A 5,926-nucleotide genomic window follows, 5' to 3' on the forward strand; every position below is an offset into this window, starting at 1 on the left:
ATTCATGCATTCATGCATGTCCTAGCGAGGATCCTCCACATTGTCATGCCAGCCCTCTCCATCCTTACTGCCCATACAGTGTGATGGATAAAGAATCAAACATCGTTTGCAATGTTGTGCCAGGACAACCTGTTGATTTTTTTTTTTCCTCCTCTTCCACAAGTGTCTGCCCTGAGCCTGGTTCCCACCCAGGGCATGAGAAGGTCCTGTTCTGTCCCTGTGAGCCCTGGGGTGTGTGGTGGTTTCTGGCTGTGTACACAGGTACCAGACTGCCTCATTTGCCCTTTTCCTCTCCTCCTCGGTATTTAATTTATGACTCAGAGGGTGGATTTGTTTCCCTGTTCTCCCTGCAGATTTTTTTCCAGCCTATACCAGTCCATTGGCACAGGTGTTTCTCCAGAGATACACAAAGACAAGACAGGTTTATTTTCCATATAAACTGTGACTGCTGCCAGAAAGCAAATATGTTCTATGTAGGCACAACATTCAGATTTCATTCCTGAATCCAGAACAAATCCATGCAACCAGGACCTTGAGCTTGCATTTGTTTCCTTAATTGATACGGTTCAGCGATAGCAAAACATAGGAAGGTATTTGAGGAGAATTTACAACAGCAGGGGGCTCTGCTGAGTATAGTAACAGTATCTAGTAAATAAAATAATGAATATACAACAGAGCTCACAGACATCTACGACAATACCCTGCTTTTCTTCATAGAGCGAATAGTCAGCTGTTAAACTACTCCACAAAAACAAAGATGTTTTCCTTACTGAATGCAAACAAGGTTATTCCTAGCTAGAAAACTGATTTACCGTTCATGTATTTTTCATGTTATTCTATTTTTTTAACATATTACTTTTGAGTTCTGAAAGTCCAATACTATTTCTTTTACATAATTTCAGAGGTTTAATACAGCACTGAGATAAAAACAGCAAATAAGGGAACAGGTTTAAGGGTACAGGTACTTTCTCTCTTAACAGAGTCAAGGCACTTTGCAAGACCAAGCCTTACTTAAAATGTCTTTTACACCAATTTAAAATAGAGAATAAGAAAATTTTGCAATTCTCTATCTTATGAAAAGCTGCAGGTGACTTTGCAAGTGCCTGATGGTTTCTTTTCTTGGCTGTTGTCACCAGAGACTCTAGCTGAGCTGAAGGGCCTGAGATGTTTCCACTGCCTGGCACATCAACTGCCTGCAACTACAACCTTACAAGGAAACAAAAATTCCAAAATAGGATCAATTCACACATCTGATCCACCTCAGAGTGGCAGAGAGAAGCACTCCTGAGCTGTATTTCTGCTCAGCACTCCACGCAATTTGGAAGCATCCTACTCTCCTGCAGTGTCCCCCAGGAGAGCTGACAGCTTTGGGCTCTGTCAGCCCCAACCTGCTGACAAAACACAGCAAATTGAGAAATTAAATTCCTAAAGTGCTCTGCAAACTTGTGTCAAAAGGGTTATAAAACACATCCTGGTTAAGTAACAACTTCCTAATTAGTCAGCTATAGTCAGCAGGGGTAATATTCTTTCCACGGCCAAAGTACTATCCAGAGAATTCTTAAGCTATATATCTAAAATACAAGATTAGGATGCATGACAGCAAAATTACAAATAATAGGAAGAGCTAGATTATAATATTTGCAATGTTACCATGTAGGAATTGAAGTTGTAATGGGACAGTATTCAACTGGCAAGAAGAAATTACTGTATGAAAAAATACACTGATTATACAGACAAGCTTCAATCCTATTTTATTATTCTGATTTTGGTAATTTTGATAATAACAATAATTTATAGCACTTAATAATGTCACTGTGCTTCTCACCAGTAGATTTCAGGGCACCTATAATCTGAGTCCCCTCTGAGGCAATCAAAGCCGTGCCTAACAAGTCCTTTGAGATCCCATTACTCTGAATTTGGGCAAGACCAACATTTAAGTGGCAAAATGTTGGCTTTGTTCTCCAAGTACAGCTAAATATTGAGTGTTTCCCAATTACAGAGCATTTTAAAATTCACAATGTTGTTAAGCATTGATGCCTCTTGGTTTCAGGAAGCCCAGGCTTAGGCTGGCTCCTGCCTCTGGCTCAGCTGAGCACATTAATGCTTGCCTGAGGAAAAAAGGCCACAGCCTCAGATTTTAAAAAGAAGCTTTTCTTAAAATATCAATAATTTAGGCTATCTAATAGCAGTAGCACCTACTGTTCCCTAAAAAAGGGCTTCCAACATTTTATTCTCACATATTAGGCCTTTTTTGTGGGAAACTTTTTAAAAATCCACATGGCATTCAGAACAGTTTGGTTTCTACCAATTCATATAGTTTCACCAAAAGCTTACATTATTTTCATAGAGCATCTTTTCAATTAGTTCTTATGAAGAGAATTCAATAGATTAATTTACAAATTTCCTCTGAGTTTGGTTTTGGGTAGGAGGTTGGGCTTTTTTTTTTTTTCCTCTTTATCATGAAATAACGAGTTGTTAAACATTAAGGTATGAAGTCATTTAACTGCTATTTTTGCAGTGGACTGGATTGATCTTTGCACCAAATCAAAGTTTTATGTTCTTTTTGAAGAACAGTAGATATAATCATTTATCTGAACATAGTCCTTATATTCTGAACTGCTGCCATAAGCAGTAGTCCATAGTAAAAAAAAACATCCTCCTTACTTGAACAACACAGAGTACAGAAAACCTTGCTCTTTTTGTCTGAATAAACCTGGTTTTCATAATGTGGTTTCCATTTACTTAGTATGCTGAAAGACTCCCAAATATCATTAAAAAGACTTTGGCATTTTAAGCTATTGAGAGCAGTTTTCTATCCAGAATCTTTATTTCAATGGAACAGCAGCAGCAGAATGAATGCTCAGTTACCACATATCATTATTGTAATCATGGGGTTTAAACCATGCAGCTATTCATGGCAAAGCAGCTTGTTGAAGGTCTGTCAGAAAGGAACACGTGACAGCAGCTGTTATTTTGTTTATCACTCTTATTTCTCCATCTACCTTTCCTCGTATTTATGCATTTGCTGCTGTTCTGTATCTCCAACTCAGCACTATCAACATGCAATTCATTATTTTTATCTTCTTAAAACTGCAAGAAAAGCAGCTTGTGTCTTTATGACTAGAGGTGGAACACGACCTGGAGATCAAAGAACCTTGGTAAGCAGCACTGTCCACCTTCAGTGTCTGGTTTGTCTGTAACCTGTGTTCATATGATTTGCATATTCATTTAGAAGTAACTTTGCCTCAACATTGCCAGTTCATCCTACACTATTTACTTTCAGGAAAGCATCCGTATTAAAATAACCTTTGGAGATACATTTACCACTTGTAAAGAGAGAGACACTTTTCTCTAACACCACTTCACACTGCATTTACCATGGAAAGGCTTTGTTTCAACCCATTTATTTCCTGTGTGCTTTTCTAAGAAATTATCCAGACTATTGAACTCCAGTTTTGCATATATTTATTCCAACGTTCTACTAAAACCCTTTTGGCTTGTGCCAAGTGCATTTGCAGGTGTGGAGCCTCCATCCAAGGCTGCCCTGTGTTACACACAACCCAGCAGCCTCACAGAATTTGCAAGCAAGGTCTGAGGGTCGCTTGGCTTGTCACCAGTGCAGGGACAGAGATGTCAGGGGATCTGTGCCTTTCCTTGTGGGGGATCAGAGGGAGACTCAGGGCAGTGCTGGCTGGACTCTTTGTGCTGTGCCAGCTCTTTCTGGGGGGCGGGTTGCGGGTGGAACAGCAGCGTGTGGACCAAGAGCAAGGGTCAACTTGTGTTCTTCCCCCAGCAAAATTAGTGTTTCCAAATTACAATCCATACTCTGATCTTTAATAGTCTGGGGAGCATTTCAGCCTTGATTTCTAAGGAACCATGAAATACACTTTAATTAAGATACCTGGGAAATCTACTTGTATCCACTGAATGTAAATATTAGAATTCAAAATAATTTGAACATTTCAGTTAATCTGATAAAAGCTTACTATAAAATACAATCTGGTTTTGTGGTAAATCCAACCTTGACATGTCTTACCACAGCTTGAAATATTTTCTTCTGAACCACTTTTTATCAAACCTAGAAAAAAGGGACATGACACTATTAATTATCCAACTGCCAGATTCAGAGAGCACTCTGCTTTCCAGATACACAACTGATGACAACCTTAAAAGTAAAGTGTCAAAACATACAGGCTCCAAAACCTGACATTTCAAAAGTTTAAAAGGCTTATGGGGAAAAAATCAGATGCAATCTCCTGGAACAGCTGCGGCGGCTTCAAGTAAACAAAAATGGACTTCTTGGAACATGAATTTCTAACAGAGCACTCCATTGGGTCATTCTGTGGGCAGAATTTTGGAGGCAGGACAAGCAGGGTCAGAAACACTCAACATGGCCTTCACAAACGGAACAGTAAACAAGAAAAAGCTCGTAGTAAAATCAGTACAACGACTGGAAACAAAAAACAAATGAGTTTTCTGCACTACCTCGAGAATGTTCCTTCAGCACAAAAAAATTCCATCTCTGTTATTTTTGTTAACTATGACTTGACTAACATCCTCAAGCAGCATTTATTTTAAAATTAGCACAAAGCAAGTGCTGAAAAATATTGCACTTGAAATAAACTAAGAACTGGAGCAAATTACTAGTGAAACTAAAGACTATGGCAAGCAGAAGCTTGTTAGGAAGAAGAAATAGTAAAGACAGAAAAAAAGCTAAAGACATAATTGTATGTAATGAAATAAAATCAGATACACCAAAAGCAGCTTCCTTGCTCTTCATCAGCCGAGGAAAGCACCAAAACAGAACAGAACCCAAGTCTCAAACCATCTAATTTAGGCACCTAAAATTAGGAGCTGGTTTGTCATATTCTAAGTGGCAAAAGAGAAAGTAAAAAGAAGGTTCTACAAAAACAATTCACAAATAAGGCTGATTTACTGCCCAGGCTTCTACTCAGGGAGGTAACATTAGGTCATAGGAATATTCCTGAGTGAATGATCCCTTATTCCACTCTCTGAGCACAAACAAGGAGCCTCTTCTGGGCACCCAGGATGGGTAAAAAAGGGCCTTCTCCTGCCCAGGGGCAGCAAGGAGAGAGCATTTACCTCTCTCCTCCCCGAATTCTGCTGCTGTTGTATTTCATGGCAGACCTCCAGTCATTTGCTATGAAAGCTGAACTGAACCCGGGAGATAAAAACATTTTCATCATCTGGAAACAATGAGGAAACTGTGAAAGAGGACTGGCTTGTTCCTGCGGGAGGCAAGGATCAGGAGCAAATGCTCCCCTGGCAGGGTGACAGGGTGAGGGACGGGGCTCTGGCGCTCGTTCAGCCTCGCTGCCTGCCCGGCTCTAGAGCCGCTCTCCAGCAGCCCCGCAACAGGTGACCGAGCCCCGGCCGAGCCCAGCGCTGAGCCCAGCCCCGAGCCCACCGCCCCGCACTGCCAGCGCAGAGCCCACCGCCCCGCACTGCCACTCCCGAGCCCACCGCCCCGCATTGCCAGCCCCACGCCGGCTGCCAAAGCAGCGCAGGCGGCCTTTCCCCCACGGACAGCGGAGAGCCAGCGGGGGCAACGCTGCGCTCCTCGCAGCCAGGGCAGAAAAGCACACCCAGACAAAGGGAGCGCTCTGTGCGCGGCCAGGCGGAGGCACCGCGGGCTCCAGCGGCAGCGAAGCGCTCCCCAGCACCGAGAACACTTGGCTCTGCCGTTTCCTTAGCAAAATCCCCCGCACTTGCCCTGACCCCGGTTCCCCCCGCATCCCTAGCAGCGGGAGCGCGCCCCGCCCTGCAGACAATGCGGGAGCGGCCCGGGGAGGCCTCTGGGTGCGGTAGTTCCCTGCCCATCACCTGATGCCGTGGGCAGGCGCAGCCGGGACTACAGCCCCCGGCAGGCAGCGCGCCCGCAGCCCGGCTGGTGCAATCACACCTT

This window comes from Melospiza georgiana, chromosome 14, assembly GCF_028018845.1.
Source record: "Melospiza georgiana isolate bMelGeo1 chromosome 14, bMelGeo1.pri, whole genome shotgun sequence".
Taxonomy (NCBI): Eukaryota; Metazoa; Chordata; class Aves; order Passeriformes; family Passerellidae; genus Melospiza; species Melospiza georgiana.